Raw genomic sequence first — 19878 nt, forward strand, 5'->3', positions numbered from 1 at the left:
TTGAATTTGACATGTAGTGTGTCTAAAAGCATAATTGGCCATGAATAGTGAATGGTATGCCAGATACTTCAGATAGTACTTCAGCGACTCTAATGAGGACTGCCCAGCGAGCTTTGTTGCTAAAGGCAGGGATTCTGGAGGTTCAACAGGTGTAGTAATCATGAATTGAAACTTTGATACTGTGGAGGAAGAGAGAAGGAAGAAGAAAAGGTGACTCTTGGAGGAGTAGAAATTATGAGATATTTGTAGGGGGGAGTAGAGAGCTGGGGTGTTCTCCACACATAAGAAGAATGCTTTGCTTTAAGAGAGGATATTACAAAGAATATTGAATTTGTCTTTACAAAAGATGGGGTTTATACTGTCTGTATAAAGAATTTGGTGTCAGGGGCACCAGGGTGGCTCAGTCGTTAAGCGTCTGCCTTCAGCTCAGGTCATGATCCCAGGGTCCTGGGTTCGAGCCCCACATCAGGCTCCCTGCTCAGCGGGAAGCCTGCTTCTCCCTCTCCCACTCCCCCTGCTTGTGTTCCCTCTCTCGCTGTGTCTCTCTCTGTCAAATAAATAAATAAAATCTTAAAAAAAAAAAAAAAAGAATTTGGTGTCAGAAAGTCTACTTTCAACCAACGTTCTTTAAGATGGGGAAGAATGCCGAAAATTGAAGAATATATGTAAATATTGCTAATCCCACGCAAAGGATTGTAGGATCACAAAATATGAAAAGGACCATCAGAGATCACTTCTAGTCCAATATTGTCATTGGATTAGATGAGGAAACTGAGGCCGAGAGATACAGAGTAACTTACCCAAAGTCACACATATATATCTGGTTCAATTCTCTCCATATCTTGTTTAGCTCTCTAACCCCAAAATTTGAGGAGCCCCTAATCTCTTTGTTTCCCGCTGGATAAAATGAGGAAGAAAATTCTGGTTTTGTTTTGTGACGGCTTCTGAGGGCAACAAACAAGTTCCCTTTAAACGCATCCTCTCTTCTCTCCATCTGGCAGGTTTGATATGCCCACCGTGTTTTTCCATTGGCCATTTTGTGTGGTTCCTTGCGCCCTTCCAAGATTCCCAACCAATCAACTCCTCCCTTTCTCACTTGAGCTGGGCTTTGAGGAATGTACCATATGGACCGTGCGGGGGGGGTAGAGATGAGGAAGGGAGTGGCGGCAGCCCATTTCTTTACCTTTTGCATATAACCTTGAGATTCTGGCAAAGTCTGAGCCTGCAGGTAGCAACAGCAACCCTGAGGACGGGAACCACGTGCCAGTTTCAGAGGCGCACTTAGATCTGTCGCCCCCGAGGCTGGGGTCCTATGGTCAGAGCTGAAGGGCCGCAGCCCCCGCCCTCCCATGTGCCCGCCCAGCCACCGGCGGCCGCGCCGCTGCTTCAGCTGCCGCCGCTGCTGTTGCCCGCGCGGAAGCTGCGGCTGGCGCGCTGGGGCTGCAGTGGTGCGAGCCCGGAGCGGGGCTCGGCGGCCCAGGCCGGCCAGGGGACGCCGGCACCGGGGGACACACCAGCATGAGGCGGAGGTGAGGACCGGGCTTCGGGACCTAGACCGGCCCTAACCGTTGGGGGGGGGGGCCGCATCCCACCCGCGCTCTGAGCGCAGGGTTTCCGGGGCCCCCGGGGGGCGGCTTTAGAGCCGGCGATTGCCGCGACCAGACCTGTGGCTGAAGACCTCCCCGCGGAGAGCCCGGAGGGCTCGGGACCCGCCGTGGTCGCTTGGCGCCTCCTTCTGGCGGCCCCTTCGAGCCCTTTCTCCCTAGCGGGGCGGCGGAGCGGACGGGGAAGCCCCTCCTCGCGCTCCCCCAGCCCTCCCGGCCCTTGTCCTTGACCTCCAGGAGTTGGATGTTCGGTCAAGTGCGGCCGCGCGTGCCCCGGAGTTCCAGGGGAGGCTGGCAGTGGGGGAAGCCAGAGGAGCGAGGAGGCTTCCAGCGTCTTGTGGGAGTGGGAGGGAGAGTGGCTGGGACTGAGTGTTCTGGGGAAGTTTTGGGGGCGGGGGCGAAGATCTCTTATCTTAGCCGGGGTCGGGAGGCCTAGGGATGGGGTGCGTACTGCCCTGCCGTTCCAACCCAGCCTCCGGGCCATTGGCTTTGCACTCGAGCTGGGGTATGGGGCTCCTCTGTTGCACCGTGGCCAGGCGAGCGCCGGCCTCCGGAGATAGGTCCTGTCTTGATATCTTTCATTTGGAGTCTAGCAGGGGCTGAGTGTGGGTTGGTCGCTCTGGGCAGGTGGCCACGAGAACCATGAAGTGCTTTCTGCTTTTATTTTCTTCGGGTCGTGTTGGACTAGGTGAGATGATGGCAGCCCCATACGTCACTTACCTACGAGCCAGCCCCCCTTGCCTAAATGCCTTACAAGGTGATGGTGCGCTTGGAGGTCTGTGTGGTGCACTGTAAATTCCTAGTTTAAAAACCACCTCGAGGAGCCCTTACACACATCCGAGGCTCGCCTTGTGTTAAGCAGAAAGCCATACGTAGTGATAGACTTTGCAGATTCTGGCCTGGATGGTAAACTTGTCATCACAATTGTTTGTTAGGCCCCTCAGGCAAGGCCTCTGCCTCATCCCATTAGGGGGCATGGATTAGCCCTATGTCTTGGTTGGTTTTTCTCCAAAGGTTTAATTCAGGGAAAGCGTCTCCAACAATGCATGCCGATCACAGTTACGTTCTTTTAATGTTGGTGTTTAACACAGACATTAATTAAGGTTAACCTCAAGTGCGTTGATGCAGAGAATTGTGAAGTGTCTTTTTTAAATAAGGCTTGTTACTTTTTTCTTTTTTAGTGGGTTGTAGATGGAGAGAATGGCATTTAAACATCAGAACATCGGTGTGTATTTGGTCCCATCTGACAGTTTGCTATGTAGACAGTCATTTAGGATGATGACTTGTACCCCAAGGGTGAGAATGAGTTGGGTTTTATAGTGAGAAAGAGATCTTATTTTGCATTGCTGCTGCCAGCAGGAAGGCTTTGCCCTCTCATTACCTGGCCACACAGATGCCAATTCATTATTGTGGTTGCTTTCTCCCGTGAGCACATCTGTAAAGAGCCTTAAAGAGGATATTATAAATTCTGTATTTGATTGTCAAATGTACTCTCAGATCAGAAATTTGGCTCAGGTTGTTTTAGCCCGAAGTGAATTCTTATTGTGCTCCATGTTTTAAACATTTCTGAACTTTTATGATAGTATATTAAATAACTTCAGTTAATTCCAGAATTATAGGAAAAACATGGTTTGAGTATTTCTCTTGCAAAGAATCTTTAGGAACGTGGACCTGGTTCCTATCCAATTTTACAGACAAGAAACTAGGGTTTGGTGGGACCCTAGGTTGAAGGAGTGAGAGCAGGACTGGCATTCATACCTGGGCTGTCAGATTTCGAAGTGTGTGCTATTAACTCCCAAGCTTTAGTGGTGACTAAAGAGCAGATGTCAGTCCCTAACTCCTGTTGCTGGTCCCTCCCTGGGGCCTTATGAGCTGTGATTGTACTACGGCTTTATTTTTCATTGACGTAAAGTTTTCACACCCTGGACTTTTTCTCGAGCCAGAAGCATTCTTCTAGCCAGGTGGAGGGTCATTACTTTAGAAAAAATATTCAGAGCTGAAAAAGCATGTATATTTGGAGAGTATGAAGTATTTAATAAGACCAGAAGGTGAGAATAGGGACAGAGAGAATTAAGGTGGTTTGTGGACAGGAAATTTGTGATTTTCTAACCCAGGGGATATCTTTAGCACCCAGGCTTTTTAAACTTAGGCTGTGGGTTGAAATTGTAAACCTGGAGACACAGCAGCACTGGGCTAAAATCTGTGTAGTAAGGCTCTCAGTTTCTCCTTTAGATGGCAAAGTTGAAATTCTGATTCCTTTTCAGTCTTTAACTTCTATAAATAATACAGTAAGTTATGGGAACGATGGGGATATTGTTTGGAAATTTACCTAAACTCTTTGTGGACTTCCCCTTCCTTCCGTGCTCTCCTCCCCCATCTTCGGTTCCACTTTTCAGAATTCAGCTCTGATCCTGTAGAGTCGGATGGAATGGTGGAGGGTGTCAGGCTCTGTAATGCTTGGGATATACCAGTGGATAGAACGTCCCTACCCTCGTGGGCTCAGCTGTACATGACTTGCTGTTTTCATGGTTTGGGCTTTAGCTATCTTTGGGTAAGAAGGTTTATCATCAAGAAACTGGGGAGGGAGGACAGGAAAACTATCACCCCAAACCCTACAATTCATTGACTTGTCATTGTGGAGTCAGAATTTCACAGAGAAAACTGCCACAATTTACAAAAAAAAAAAAAAGTGATGATAATCAGATTACAGAAGGGAGAAGTAGGACTGTTGTTTCGTACCTTGCTGAAAGGTAGAAGAAGGGCAGGAGCTTCTGCTAAGTATTAAGTTCTGTGGTAAGAACAACTGGGTCTCCCTGCACCCCTCAGTGTCTATCACAAGAAGGGAGAAGCGAGCATGTCTTGGTGTGTGAATGTAAGCCAGGAAAGGAGTCTTTCTGCATTAGATAAGTCTACAGAGGTCTGTTTGGTTGTATATCCAATGAAGGATCTGGTTTGGTTAACTCCAGAAGGAGAGAGACAGCAAGTGGTTAACTAGTAGCTTTTATTGACTTCTTTACTATTTTAAATAATAACTAAAAGGCAAAGTGAAACTTCGTTTGGTCCCAGCCTTGTCCTCTCTTCTGCCCTGCTTCTTTTCTGTTGCTGATTTAAGTAAAGTATGGAGGAAGCCTCAGTTTGGGGAGGTCTTCCCTATGTCAGTGTTGGAGCTTGAGAAGAGAGGAGGAGCAGAGTAATCATCCAAAGTGAGGATCAAGAGTAGGCAATACTTATAGCTTCTGTAGCCCCTCTGGGTTACCACAACAAACCTTCAGCACAGACTGCTCCCAGCCTACAAAACGCTGACTTCTGAAGGTCCCAACTGCACTCCTCCCTGTCTTCCCCCCCTCGTTTCACCCACCTCCACCACCAAAGCTGCCTTTGATTGAGAATTGTTGGGTTTGTGAGTGGAAAAGGAAAAGAAGTGGGGAAAGTAGCATCATGATGATAATGATGTTAGCACTGGTAGCGGCCTCAGACACTTAGAGACAATTGATTGTGTACAGGCTCTGCATGGATGAACTCATTCAGTCCTCACAGTAGCCCTAGAGGGTAGGTGCTGTTCGGATCCCTGCTTTCTACATGGGGAAGCCAAGGCACAGGGAGCAGTGACTTACTGAGTGTCTCACATAGAAAGTGGTGGAGACGGACTTCAGGCTTAGGCATTTGGTTCCAGATTTGTGCTCTCATGGACCAGTTAAGGGCAGCTGACTTGGGTAGACTTGCACCTAAAAGAGTTTCTCCATCCTGAAGGCCACCTTTCCTCTCTTACAACCTCCCCTCCATTTTCACATTTAACCCCCTCTTTACTTTTAAGTTATCAATGTGAAATGCTATAGGAGAGATGCATTTGGGTTAACTGGTATATTCCTTTAAAATTGGGGTACAGTCAGAGAAGGTAATTCTGAAGCATTTAGAGGGGCCTAGGTGGGCTTCCAAAAAGAGATACCTAGGACAATGTAAAGAGTTTTCAGGGACCCAGGGGCTGCCATGGGATATAGAAAGAGTATTGATTATAGCGCTGCTCCCAGAAAAGATGAGGAACCCTTTCCTTTCCCTCCTCTACCTTTTTGCTTGGCATGGATTGCTGATTCCCAAGACCTAGAACTTGAGCAAACCCTCTCATTGCCCTAGCTCAACTACTTTATGGATGTTTTTAATTTCATTTTCTTACTTAATTAAATAAACTAGTCTGGGGTCCTAACCATATTTGGAACAGAACCTTTTACCCAGTTTGGTCATAACTGGTCAGGGTCATTTATTTCCCTGTGAAAAAGGAAAAGGGAAGTATTGTGACTAGTGACAAGGACATGTGTCAGTTTGTTTCCAAACAGGTTTTTCTCAAAACCAGACTTGCCGAGGAAGGGGGGAGAAAACTCAACCTTCTGCCTTTGGCATTTTAAGTATCTTTAGACAAGTGAGTCCTGTGGATAGTTACGTAGTAATAGCTGTCACTGAGTGTTACTATGGGCCAGATACTGTGCCAAATGCTTTAATATACACACATCATATCTAGTCTTCAGGTAGGTACTGTCACTCCTATTTTATCATAGGAAAACTGTTCCAGAGAGGGTAAGGTCCATAAACCCAGTAAGTTGCAGAGGCTGGATGACTCTAAATCACCTCATTATAAGGTGAAATGTTGAGGGAGCAAAAGGAACAGAAAATGGGGAAGAAAAAGACAGTATTGGGCAGGGAAAAGAAATTCATGAAACGGCAACATGAATCAGCCCCCAGGATTTACTGTACACCTCAGTGGGCTAGGTGGAGCACCAAGAAGCCCGTGGACCTCAACCACCCTCGGGAAGCCAGGGAACAAAGAAGTTTTAGGTCACACACTAGGACTTGGTTTTAGAATGCATTTATTGAGTAAGTACTATATAATAAAGCAAGTGCCAGGTATTAAAACAATGTCTAGCTACAAGAGGTCACCATATTTCTAGGGCAGGCTGACACAAATCCAGAAAACCATAGTGTAATAAGTGACTTCACTGGCCAGGGAGCCCTGAACATGGAGTGGTGAGAAAATTTATACTTACTGGCAAAATATTTTTTCTTGATTCAGTTTTGTTCATTTCATGCACATAAGATTGAGAATTTCTGAAATTTACCCACCCCTGTGGCTATTGTTTCTGGAATGTTTGTGTTTTAGCAAACAGAGGATCTCTTTACAGCTCCTCTCTGAAGACCAGCCCTGCACCTTGGTTGCAGAAAAAGCTGGGGCCACCTCCCTTTCCTGCAGGTTGCCCTCAGACCCATCACTACTGCAGATCTGTTGGGTTTGGTGCGCTTGTCCTTGCATAATCACTGCTTGCTTGGAGGTACAGGTGCTCCAATAGACCAGTATCCCTTGCTAGAGGAGCGTATTGCTGGGCAGTGCCCTTTCCAGGTGTTCTAGCAGGGGTGAGAGCAGTCCTGGGCATGAAGATGCTTCACCAGTGCTTTGGGAATTAGGTCAGACCATGTTACCACTATGGCTCCTTTCTAACTCGGGACCACATCACTATGCCAACAGTGATCTGGGCACCCAGTGGTAGCCTTGTAGTGATTAGTATTTGGGAGCCCTCCTACTCCTCCATCTTCCTTACGTATCTCCTTGTCATGTGCTATATTTGAAAGCTGATATATTGTGGAAAAGGCCTAATGGGGTTTCTTATTGTTTGATATGCTTAGTGAGATAGTTTTAGTTTGTGTTTTAATCTTTTATAAGACCTTTGGATCACTATGATCAGGTCCATTCAAGTAGAAATTACTTATGTCTCCTGAAAATTGAGTTGACTCAGTTTGGTAATAACACTTAGGATTCCTTCACATGCTGCTAATGAAAAGTTCTCTCTGTCCATGACCAGTGAGCGGCTCCAGAGAAGGTTCATCAGTTTAAAGATATTCCTTGCGTTAAGCAAACTTGATGTATGGAAATTGTATTGACCTCCAAAATATAATAGTGTGTGTCTGTACTTCTTGGCTTTAAATTTAATTCTTCACAGTGAAGGAATTTTGCAACAGGATTCTCTCTGTAGGAATTCAAAATTTTACTTTTTCTGTATACAACTTTTTCAGGCAGTCTGATCTTCCACCATTGGTGGAAATGACTGCATCACTTACCTGCCTGGACACTCTCCATCCCCCAGTATGCGTGCAGCCTCAGAGCCACAGGAGTCACTGGGCTCTGCCTGTACAGGCTCCCAGGTCTGTCATCCCGGCTTGTTGGTGTGACAGACAGACCCAGATGCTGTTATGGGCATCAGTCAGGGCTCATCCTGGCAGTGCCCAGCTGGCCAGCTTTTGCTCATGCGTATTCATTTGCGCACCAGGATTCAGCTGGACCATCTCTGTCTGTGCTGCCTCACTCGGCTCCATGCGCACTTTCCTTTCATGCTTGTCTCCAGGTTATTTCTGCAAGCTTTCATGAGGCCCAAATGATTGGGCAAAGGCGATGGGCAAGAAAATGCAGGGTGAAGTGTAGATTGTTCCCTGCTAGTAGAGTAAAGCAGGCCAAGGGTTTTGGCTAAAAACCTAACTTATATTGAAGTATGGGACAGGTGGGAAAGGAACTAATATATCAGGAGTCTACTTCATAAAAACACTTTATGACATAATCTCCTTTGATCCTTAACAGCAGTTAAGTATATGGTGCCCACTTAACAGGTTGGGAAACATGAGGCTCAGTGAGGTGAGATGACTTGCCTGATATCTCTCAGCTGGCAATTGGTGGAGCTAAATTAGATTAAAAAGACCAAAATGTGGAGTGGTTAAGAACATCAACACTGGAGGGGTGCCCGGGTGGCTCAGTCAGTTAAGTGTTTGCCTTCGGCTCAGGTCATGGTCCCGGGGTCTTGGGGTACTGGGATCGAGCCCCACATCGGGCTCTCTGCTCAGTGGGGAGCTTGCTTCTCCCCTCCCTCTTTCTGCCGCTCTGCCTACTTGTGTTCTCTCTCTCTCTCTGTCAAATAAATCTTTTTTTTTTTCAAGATTTATTTATTTATTTGACAGAGAGACACAGCAAGAGAGGGAACACAAGCAGGGGGCGTGGGAGAGGGAAAAGCAGGCTTCCAGCTGAGCAGGGAGCCCGACGTGGGGCTCGATCCCAGGACCCTGGGATCATGACCTGAGCCAAAGGCAGACGCCTAACAACTGAGCCACCCAGGCGCCCCTCAGATAAATAAATCTAAAAAACAAAACAAACAAAAAAAACCATGAGCACTGGAACTAGACTGTTCTGCACCATTTACTAGGGTGCGTGACTTTGGATGTGTACTTTAACTTCCTTGGGCCTCAGTTTCTTCATCTGTGCAGTGGCACAATAATCCTATTTATTTGGTTGTAAGTGTGTAGAATTCTGCCAGGTACCCATTGAGCACCCTACATGTTAGCTAATACTGTTGGTGACTGTTGCTTATGAAACTTGGAGGAGAATACTGAGACACTGGGTTTCTTCTCCAGGGACAGAGCAGGTATGGGTTCATGCTTAATATAAAAGTACCCTCAAGGGCGCCTGGGTGGCTCAGTTGGTTAAGTGTCTGCCTTCGGCTCAGGTCATGATGCCAGAGTCCCCAGATCGAGTCCCACATCGGGCTCCCTGCTCGGCAGGAAGTCTGCTTCTCCCTCTGCCCCTCACCCCACTCTTGTGCTCTCTCTCCTACTCTCTCTCTCAAATAAATAAATAAAATCTTAAAAAAAAAAAAAAAAGAGTACCCTCAAATGCCCCTTGCCCTCAACTTCTGCTCTCTACCTTATCACTCTTGGCCTTATCCCTGGCTCTGCATTCTTTTTCTTATTAGCAACTATTTAGGCTTCCTGGAATAAATTGTTCATTAATTTATCATCTGTTGGGCTCTTCCTCCACGTGTTGCACTATACTGGGTATTAGGGCAGGGCACAGGTTTGTAGAAATATATGACCTTACCCTGTTCTTGATGAATGCATCTGCCTCAGAAGATATGGTATAAATGTAAAAGAAGTTTGGGGAAAGAGGAAAGAAAAGCAATGAAATACCAAAGTGGCACAGACAGGTGACCCGGTTGTAAGGACAATAACTACAGTTGACCCTTGAATAGCACAGGTTTGAACTGTATTTTCCTGAAATGTATTTTCCTTATGGTTTTCTTCATAACATTTTCTCTGGCTTACTTTATTCTAAGAATATAGTGCATAATGCATATGACATACAAAGTACATATTAATCAACTGTTTATCAGTAAGGCTTCTGGTCAACAGTAGAACATTAATGGCTAAGTTTTGGGGGAGTCAAAAGTTATACACAGATTTTCAACTGCATGGGGGTTAGCACCCTCAACCCTCCATTTTTCAAGGGCCAACTGTATTACCTTTTGAGAATTTATTATATACCAAGCGTTGGTTTAGATGCTGTGCATGCATCGTCCACCCTGCAAGTTAGGTGGTACTATATCATCCCTGCTTTATAGATGAGGACTCTGAGATAGAATTATCTTGTCTGAGGGCACACAGCACGTGAGTGGGAAGAGCCTGGGGTTTGAACCCTAGTCCACCCTGACTCACTTGGGCCTGTAGACTGTGTCCCAGGTCATTGGTAGGATTGTCTAGGTGCTGGTATGAGCAAAGCTTGCAATTGAGAATGAGCAGGATGCATTCAGGGCAGTGAGGAGGCCAGCCTGACTGGTTGCAGTTGAGTTCAGTGTTTCTGGACTGGTGTGCCATGTTCTGTCTGGGTGTTTGGAGATGAGTAAGACATGTTCCTTGCCCTCTTGGAATCTTACTGTAGCTGGGGAGACAGACACACGCAAATAGATGATTTCAGTGTAGTGTGGTAAGAGCTTGATGAGGGTAAGTATAGGGTGCTGTGGAAGCAGAGGAAAGGGAACCAGGAAATGCTCCCAGATTCTTGAAAGGTAGGCTTAGCAGCTGAAGGCAAGAAGAGTTTTCTAAAAGGCAGAGAGTGGCATGAACAAAGGCCTGGCCTTTGTGGGCTTTTCTTGCTAAAAGCAAGTTTATTCACCTGGTCTGATGGATGCAATGAGACAATGTGAAGTTTATAGGCAACAGGGAGTTCATCAGAGGTGTTGGAACACAGAGCAACAAACAGCATGGAAACAGTATTTTGTGTCTATAATCTGGTGGAGGCGGGAAAGATGAAAGTCAAGCAAGACCACCTGTGGGAGGAGTCAGCAAACTTTTCTCCATAAAGGGCCAGAAAGTAAATATTTTAGGTTTCAGGGGGCCATGTGGTCTCTGATGCAGCTACTCAGCTGCTATTGTAGTAGGAAAGCAGCTGCACACAATTGGTAAACAAATGGGCATGGCTGTGTGCCAACAAAGCTTTATTTATGGCCCTCCAAATTTGAATTTCATGTAATTCTCACATGTCTCAAAATAGTCTTTGATTTTTTTCCCCCAAGCCATTTAAAAATGTAAAACCCTTCTTTGTTTGCAGGTTGGATTTGGCCCACAAGTCATGGTTTGCCCACCCTGAGTGATTGGTAGTAATTCAGGTGTGACATGACAGGGAACTGGAACAGGTTGTTGGCAGTGGGAATAGAGAGGAAGGGACTTGAAGCCAGAGACATTTTGGAAAGAGGACACTGATTAGATAGAAGAGATAAGGGAAGAGAAGAGCCCCAGATGATGCCGAAGCTTCAAGTTTCGTGCCTTCCCAGCCCCCTTTTGGTAAAACTGGCTTTATTTTCCATGTGCTGAGAATATGACTTGATTCAGGAGAAAAACCTGAGAGCACGACTTCATGCTAGAGAAAAGCCCAGAGATAGCAGCTGCCTGACGTGCTCCCCGACTTCTGTCAGCATTGTTAATTGTTCCAGTTGTTTCCCCATGGGTGTCACTGTGCCAGCCCCCTCTGATGCCTTGGCCTCTGGATGCTTTAGGCGGGAGGTGGCTCCTGCTATAACTGGGAGAGCTTGCCCACCTGTTTGTCGGGGCACAGGTAAAGTTCCGTTATTGGATAACTTCCCTTTTATATACTTTCACATTCACAGAGAAGTTGTGAGAGCAGCTCCCTTGTACCTGTTATCTAGGTCTATTAAATTAGATTTTATTAATTGTTTACATTCTGCCCCATTTGCTTTTTTATTCTCTTCCCACTCTCCTCCCATTTTTTTTCTGACCCATTTGAAAGTCGGTGACATCCTGCCCCCTCTTACCACTAAATACTTCAGCATGAATTTATCAAGAAAAAGGTAACCACAGTATGGTGATACAATCTAATTATGGTTTTTGGAGCCAACACACCTCTAATAGCTGTTACTCATAGCCTATCTGCCATATGTAAGGAACAATGATGCTGTTATTCCCTCTAACAGTTGCAGACACAGACAGCTACCTGCTTGGCTTTGGGGACCCACACTCCAGCAGTAGCAGTTCTCTAGGACTTATGCTTGGGCTGGTCAGTGGGCTTCTCCAAAAGGAGAAGCAGTCCCAGGGCTGAAGGATCACTTGTTCTCATGAGCTGCTAAGCTGCCCTAGGGCAGGCATGCCTTTTACTTTCCCTATAGCCCCTGCCATCTCCTGATGCCCTCAGGAGACAGTTCATCTTCTAACTGGAACATGGTGGCCGCAGCACCCAAGCTTTCACTTATGGTTACAAACACTTTCTTTTGGCTTTCTTCTCCTCCATTGCTCCTCAGCCTATGCAACATGATTCTTCTAGGGTAGATTTGTTCCGGGCTTGATCTGGAAAATAAAATGGAATTAAATTGGAGTCATTTATTTTGGAAATAAAATGGGAGGAAAAGCTCTACTACCGTTTCTGACTTAGAGCAAAAGGGGATTTTCTTTCTGCTTTCTTTATAGACTGAAACCAGAAATAGGGGAATGTTTGATGTATACACTTTAGTTCTTATGAGTAGTGATAGCTTGTTGAGTTCCATGGGAACTATGGGAAAAGGAATCTGGAAATTCTGCACCTGATTAGAAAGGAATAAAGGGAAGGCTTTTATCATTGTGTAACATGGGTGTCTCATTCCATTTACCTAAGTTCTGTATGACTTAACTAAATGCTTGGTCTTTGCCAGTGTGGATGTGATTGGGACCCTTCATGGTGTTCAGTCATTACTGACCTTCAAAGAGCCCATTCTTGTGATCCAGGACATCTGAAATCTGAGTCAGGAGTCCTCAGTCTTAGGTCTGCGAGGCCCTGTGCCGGCCATGGGGTGGGGGGTGGGTCACAAAGGAGGATAAAGGTGCCAGGTGCCTCTGCATTCCCTGATCTCCCAGTCTACATGAGAAAACCTTGACTCAGCTGTTGTGCAGTGAGCTCAGGTGAATCACTTAATGGTTCTGTGTCACAGTTTTGCCGTTTGTAAAGTAGAGAGATGCTGGCTATCAGCCATCCTGGAGGGGCGCTTGGGTAGCTCAGTCAGTTAAGCATCTGCCTTTGGCTCAGGTCATGATCTCAGGGTCCTGGGATCAAGCCCCACGGACTCCCTGCTCAGTGGGAAGTCTGCTTCTCCCTCTGCCCCTCCCCCTGCTTGTGCTCTCTCTTTCACTCCCAAATAAATGAATAAAATCTTTAAAGGGACATCCTGGAGATGAAATTTGAGTATAACATTTGCAGGTGTGCTTGGAAACAAACTACGAGTACCATTTACATACTGACATTTTCATAGGAGCACCCCTAACACAGATAGAGGTTACTGTTCACCGATAGTGTAGGAGGACTGATGGTCAGAGATGTCCGAAGCTGCCCTCACAGGATCTGCTTGTCTTCTTTGTAGTTTATGGAATCCACAAAGGCAAGGCAGACAGATTCAGTAAACATTAACTTAAAAGTAGTAGGGACATACAAAGAGGGTAGAAGCCACAGGCTGTGTTCTTAGAGTTCACAGTTCATCTGGGGAGTCAAGATAAATAGTAAAAGAGCAGTTAGTGAACACCCAGCAAATACAGAGAATCCAGTGTAAACCATGTATTCTGCTGCTCAGAAGGCAGTGGTTACTCTTCCCCTTGCTCCCTGTGCTCTAGCTTCTCTGGCTGCCTTGCTGTTCTTGGACATCCCAGGCATGCCCTGCCTCAGGCCTTTCCACAGACTGTTCGGTCTCCGTGACGCAGTCTTCCCTACGATGTACACTGTTGACCTCCTTAGGCTCTGCATGCCTTTGCTCAAATGTTACCGTCTTTATGAACGCTACTCGTGCCACCCAGTCTAAAATTTCAATGTGTCCCTCAGTATTCTGAATTCCTTTCATCCTGCTTTACTTTTTCCTTTTTTCCAGGGTACTTAAACCACCCTCTAGCATGTTTTACTTAACATTTATTGAGAGGCATAGTAGCCTGGGCTCTGGAGCCAGACCACCTGAGTGCAAGTCTTGGCTTCACCACTTACTACTTATATGAACTTGGGTAGATTATGGAACCCTTTTAGTCTCAGTTTCCTCATTTGTAAGAAAAATACCTAACTCATAGAATTTTTATGAGGATCAAACGCATTAATATTTATTAAATGCTTAGCCTAACACCTGACATGGAGTAAGCACTATAGGAGTGTTTGATGAATACAGTTTTTATTGTCAAATGGAAGCTGCGTGAGGTCACAGGGCTTTATCTGTTTTGTCCTCTGTTGTATCTCTAGCATTTAGAATAGGGCCTGGCACGAAGCAGGCAGTAAGTACATGTTGAGCAAATGAAGAGGCTGTGGTTGGTCTGGAAAGGGGATTAATGAGGTGTGGGCAGCGCTGTGGACAACAGAGGCCAACCTGGGATCCCATTCCAGCTCTGCACTCTGTAATCTTGGACCACAGGGTCTTAATCTCTCCAAGGCTTGAGCTCTCGCTTCCCTTGCAGAGTTGTTAGCAGAATTACATGAAAGAATATGCAGTAAGTGCCAAGCATGATACTGGCCTGGCTGGTAGCAGATGGTCAGTAAATGTTAAGTTCTTTTCCTTCCTCAGCACCCCTGGAAGAAGTGAGTCAGTGAAGGAAGCTGGTTGTTAGGGAGGAGCAGGGGAAATCCTGAGTCTAGGTGTAGAGAAGGGGAACAAAAACAAGATACTAGATAAAGATGTGACCATCACCAGCTGGACTGAAGTCCTTAGTGAGAAGGGACTGTTCATTGTCAAACTTTGATGTTAAGATGAGAGGTGTAGGGTTTTTTTTGTAACTTTGTTTTGCTACAATTTCAGAAAAGTGCAGGAATAGTATAAGGAACTCTTATTTACCCAGAACCACCAGTTGTTTTCATTTTGCACCAATTTGCTTTTCATATTTTTTTTCTTTCTCTCCATATGAATTAAAGATATTGCATTCCTTGACCACTAAATACTTACGTGTTTATCTCCTAGGAAGAGGAATATTCTCTTAGATTTTGATAGGGAGCTTTAGGTTCTTAAATAGGGTAGTGGCACTCTGTGCAAAGTACTTGGGGAAGATGGGCTGGAGGCGGAGTGGGCCCATGGGCAGGCAGTTTGGGATAACTTCCCCTGGTGGGCAATGAAGACAGATTGATGGCCAGAAACGGGAAAAGGGGGATAGACCGAGGAGATGTGTAGGGATCTTGGGCATGTTACTGCTTGTGATGGGATGAAGATGACAGCCAAGGGGAAAGGAGGGCTCCTGTTAGCTGCTGTCTGGGGAGCAGAGTAGCACGCATGGTCTGAAAAAGCAAGTTCAGCTTTATTTTATACTTGGGAAAATGAAACCTCACTCCTGGCTTTGTTCATGTTATTCAGTCTACAGAAGATAAAGGTTCACCAAATCCTGGCTGTGCAGTCGAGTCTGTCTCCTGTACTCTTAGAGGAGCAGCTGTGACAGGCTTGTAGTGTCAAAGGCACAGAGATACTGGTATGATCTGAAGGACGCTGCAGTTGCTGATAGCTGGGGGAAGTACTTTAGGGTTTGTTTGCCATGAAAATAGAAAGTAGAGATGAGTATTCAGGTAGTCTGATGTAGATCTAGGAGTCATTAGTGACAAGAGACAGCTGATTTTGAGTGGGGAGGATGATGAGAAGCCAAGGACCAAAACCAGCTTTGGCGAAGCGATCTACAGGGAACCAAGGAGAGGTGCGAAGACGAGAGAAAGAAACTTCAAGGGAGGGTAACAACAGTGATGTAAAAAGAAATAGCATTAGGAGGACCCAAGCTGAGCTAAAAAGAGATCCAGGGAGTTGGTGAGTAAGCTCCCAGCAGTTCTCAATGCCAGCGTAGTACCTTCTGGGGCCTGGAGATACTTGTTGAGCTCTGTTTTTTCCAGGAGCCAGAACTCATGAGGTTTAAGGAACACCCTGTGAATAATGCCACCCAGGGTGCTAAACCAACTCAGACTGTTAAAGGATTTAAAATTAACTTCCCAGTGCCTGAGTGTTTTGTGGAAGAAATCTCAGGGAGAATTTATCAAAAATGTCTTACATCTGAGCTATATTAAGTATTAAAAGAGCCCCTCCTTTGAAAGATAATGTGTTACATGGAAGATTGTCCTATTCTTTCTAGCATTCAAAATTCCCAGATACAGTAAAATCTTGTTATAGGAAAGTCTTGATTCCCTCTAGAAGAGCAGACTCTTAGGAGGGAAGTAACTACAGGATTATGCTTTGTTTTCACAGATATGCATGAGCACCTTTTGTGTACTAAACACTGGGAATATAGTAGTAAATCATGGCCTGTCTTTACCTTGTTAAATTTTCAGGAATTTTGCAGGTTGGTTGATAAGTACAGCCACTATTAAAAATTAATTCTGTACACTTACAATTAAATAAATTATATTAAAAACAAGCATAATAAATAATGAAAATTAATCACTTCCTCATTATTTTAGCATAAACAATGCTCTGTGTCTCTTGTACCCATATGGTGGAGATACTAAATAATAGTGAGCTATGCTGCATTTCTTCCCAGCTCTGTGTCCATGCTCAGAGGTGTCAAATTGGTAGCTTGAAATTGGCCATGATGAGAGTATTTATACCATGGAAACGAACAGCACTAAAAATCAGGGCCTGATTTATTATTTTGTTCATTGCCTAAGAAAGTGATGGAAAAATGTTAACATTTGCAGTTCAAACCTAGTGTTGTTTTTTTTTTCTAAGATTTTATTTTTAAGTCATCTCTATACCTAGTGTGGGGCTTGAACTCACAACCTCAAGATCAAGAGTTCCATGCTCTACCAACTGACCCAGCCAGGTGCCCCCAAACTCAGTGTTTCATGTCTATAGCCATTATGTTGTGAATTAGCACAAAAAATTGATGAAATATTCATCTAGTGTTTGAAAGCTAGGGTCCAGTTCAGCAAAGAAGTTGCTCATATCCTGTTTGATATACATACATCTTTCTTGTTCCAGTTTTATTTTACTCCTTAAAGTAAATGAAAATATGAACATTCACTTATTTATCAATTGAATTCATGAGTTGTCTATAGGTATGAGTTAGACAAAAATCTGTGACAGCATTCTGTGAGAATCAATTGGGTATATGGAATTTACAGTAGAGAGTATTATGTTTTATTACCATATACTTTATTAGATATTACTACATATTTATTACTATTCTGTATATTTTATTGCTGTTGTATGCTACACATTTTTTATATCAGTAATATTTATTATAAATGTAAATATATGTACACATAAATATACCTGTAAAGACATGAGCATGTTTTTGGAGAATAGGCAGTTAAGCATTTACCAGCACCACCCCCCGCCATGAGTTAAATAAACACTGCCTTCATGGAGTTCACAGTTTAGTGGGGGAGACAGCCAAACAAGTATAGTGTGTGAGGGGCCTGCGGGAAGGATCAGTGCAGGGTCCAGGGAAAGTGTGGGACAGAGTACTTCATCTGGGCTGGAGTGGGGAGGTGGGTAAGGCCTCCCAGGGAAAAGGATACGAAAGTTAAGCACAGACCGCTAGTGAATGGGGAGTGAACAGTGAACTGCAGGCCTAAACAGAGTGAACAGTTTAGGCCTGCAGGAGGTTTGCAGGCTTGAGGAGCAGACAGGCCATTGCACTGAAGCATAATGATAAGAAAGAAGGAGGGGGGAGTTCTGGAAAGAGAGGTGGGCGTGGACCATATTGTGTGGGTGCTTGCTGTAGATCATGTGAAAGTTGTGGTGAAACAATCTAAGGATTCTGCTTTTAGGCTGTTTGGTAACTCAGATGCCAACATCACTTTGGCCGACTAAGGTGGTTTAAGAAATAAGAAAAGAGGCATTAATAATATTTTTTGTGAAGTAAATACTTAAAGTTGACAAGTATGAATTATCCGCTTACTGTATGCAGGACTTGGTGGTAATGGTTTTCAAGGAGACAAAATTGTTGACACTGTCCTTACCCACCAGGAATGTATTGCACGGGGGGAGGGGGATGAGTGAGGCAGAAACACGTACAATGGACTGTAATATAAGGTGGTTTTAAACAAAATGCTGTGGAGGAAGCAATTAAGTCTGATTGTAGGCTGGGGAAGGCCATATGGACAAGGCATGATAGTAGTTTTGCAATAATTTACTTGGGGGACCCCAGAAGAATATCCTACTTTTGACTAAAGGCTTTTACTGTCTCTGTTCCCTGATTTATCCCCTTCATCCACTGCCCTGGAGTCTCTGCTTATTTCGTGAATGCCAGTTCTGCCTCTAACCAGGCTGCTAGAGAGGGACCACATCCCAGACTTCCCTCCTGTTCCTCATAGCACCTGACCAGGAGCTCACATTATGTGCTTTCAGAAATATTTGTTGGCTTTTTATATTCACCAGCAAAGCATGTTAAAATCCAGGTTTAGAAAAAACTTCAGACTGAGAATATCAGCCCAATGCGTAGGGAGTGTGCTGGGCTGGGAGAAGGTGCTGCAGAGGGGCTCCTGTCTCCTCTCGGCTGGGACTTGTCTCACCGAAGTCACTGAATGCAGTGTGGCGAATTCCTCTAATGATATCTTTGGTGAAAGACTCAACATTTCTATTTTCTTTATTTAACCAACATTTATTGAGTACCTACTGTGTGCCAGGCCCTTGTGTAGGAAAATACAATGACGTGGTTACTGCTCTCAGTTGGGTTTTTTCTTTTTTTTTAACAGCTTTATTATATAATTCACATATCATACAATTCATTCATTCAGATTGTACAATTCACTGGTTCTTAGTGTATTCAAAAGAGTTTACAAGCATCACTCCAATCAATGTTAGAACATTTTTGTCATCCCCAAAAGAGGTCCTATACCCATAGCACTGACTCTTTACTTCTCACCAGCGCCCTTCCCCCCTAGGCAGCCACTCAAGAAAGCCACTTCTTTCATTTAGCAGAGTGTTTTAAAGTTCATCCATGTTGTAGCATGCATGAGAACTTCGTTCCTTTTTATGGCCAAATGTTCCATTTTATGGATATACTCCATTTATCTATTCAGCAGTTCTGCTTTGGGCTATTTTGAGTAATGTTGCTATGAACATTCATGTACAAGTTTTTGTGTGGACATATGTTTTCATTTCTCTTGTGTATTTCTATACCTGGGAGTGAAATTGCTGGATCAGATGGTAACTCTGTGTTTAACATTTTGAGGTAGTGCCTACCTATTTGCCAATGTAGCTGCACTATTTTGCATTCCCACCAGAAATGTATGAGGGTTCCAGTCTCTCCACATCTCACCACCACTTGCTATTATCTGTCTTTTTGATTGTAGCCATCCTAGTGGATGCGAAGCGGTATTTCATTGTGGTTTTGATTTGCATTTCCCTAGTGGTTAATGATGTTGAGCATCTTTTCATGTGCTTATTGGCCATTTGTACATCTTCTTCGGAGAAATATCTATGCAAATCCTTTGCCCATTTAAAAATTGGGGTTACTTTTTATTACTGAGTTGTAAGAGTTCTTTATATATTCTAGATAAAGTTCCTTATCAGATACCCGATTTGCAAATATTTTACCCCATTCTGTGGGTTGTCTTTTCAGTTTCCTGATGGTATCCTTTTTGCTTTGGAGCATAAAAGTTTAATTAATTTTGATGAGTCAAATTTGCCCTCAGTTCTTGAGTAAACCCAGATTTACATGACAGATTTCGATGCTTTCAGGTATTTCTGTTATATTTAACAAGTCTCTAGAGTTGAATAGTTTACAGCCAGTCTGATAACTTTAATATTTGCAACTTCTTATGTTGGTGAGTTTGTTTTAGCTTTTATTTATTTATTTATTTTTTTAAAGATTTATTTATTTGAGAGAGAGAGCGTGCAAGAGAGGGAGAGAGAGCATGTGCGCCCACGATCGGGGGGAGGGGCAGAAGGAGAGGGAGAGAGAATCCTAAGCAGGCTCTGTGCTCAGTGGGGAGCCCCGCACAACCCTGAGATTATGACCTGAGCCAAAATCAAGAGTTGGCCGCTTAATC

General features: G+C 44.5%; 1 protein-coding gene across 14 annotated transcripts in view; it reads left to right on the forward strand.

Annotated features, from left to right (window-relative positions):
• The window catches only part of MICAL3 (microtubule associated monooxygenase, calponin and LIM domain containing 3), a 272677-nt gene that overhangs the window by 63692 nt on the left and 189107 nt on the right, over positions 1-19878 (forward strand). Inside the window, exon 1 of one of the 14 annotated variants that reach the window (XM_032390823.1) lies at positions 1373-1529. The exons of the other annotated variants lie outside the window; for them this stretch is intronic. The gene's annotated coding sequence lies outside the window, so the exon portion shown is untranslated. Of the gene's footprint in view, positions 1-1372; positions 1530-19878 lie in introns of those variants that run through there. 14 annotated transcript variants of the gene reach the window in all.

This window comes from Phoca vitulina, unplaced genomic scaffold (genome assembly GCF_004348235.1).
Source record: "Phoca vitulina isolate PV1807 unplaced genomic scaffold, GSC_HSeal_1.0 scaffold59, whole genome shotgun sequence".
Taxonomy (NCBI): domain Eukaryota; kingdom Metazoa; phylum Chordata; class Mammalia; order Carnivora; family Phocidae; genus Phoca; species Phoca vitulina.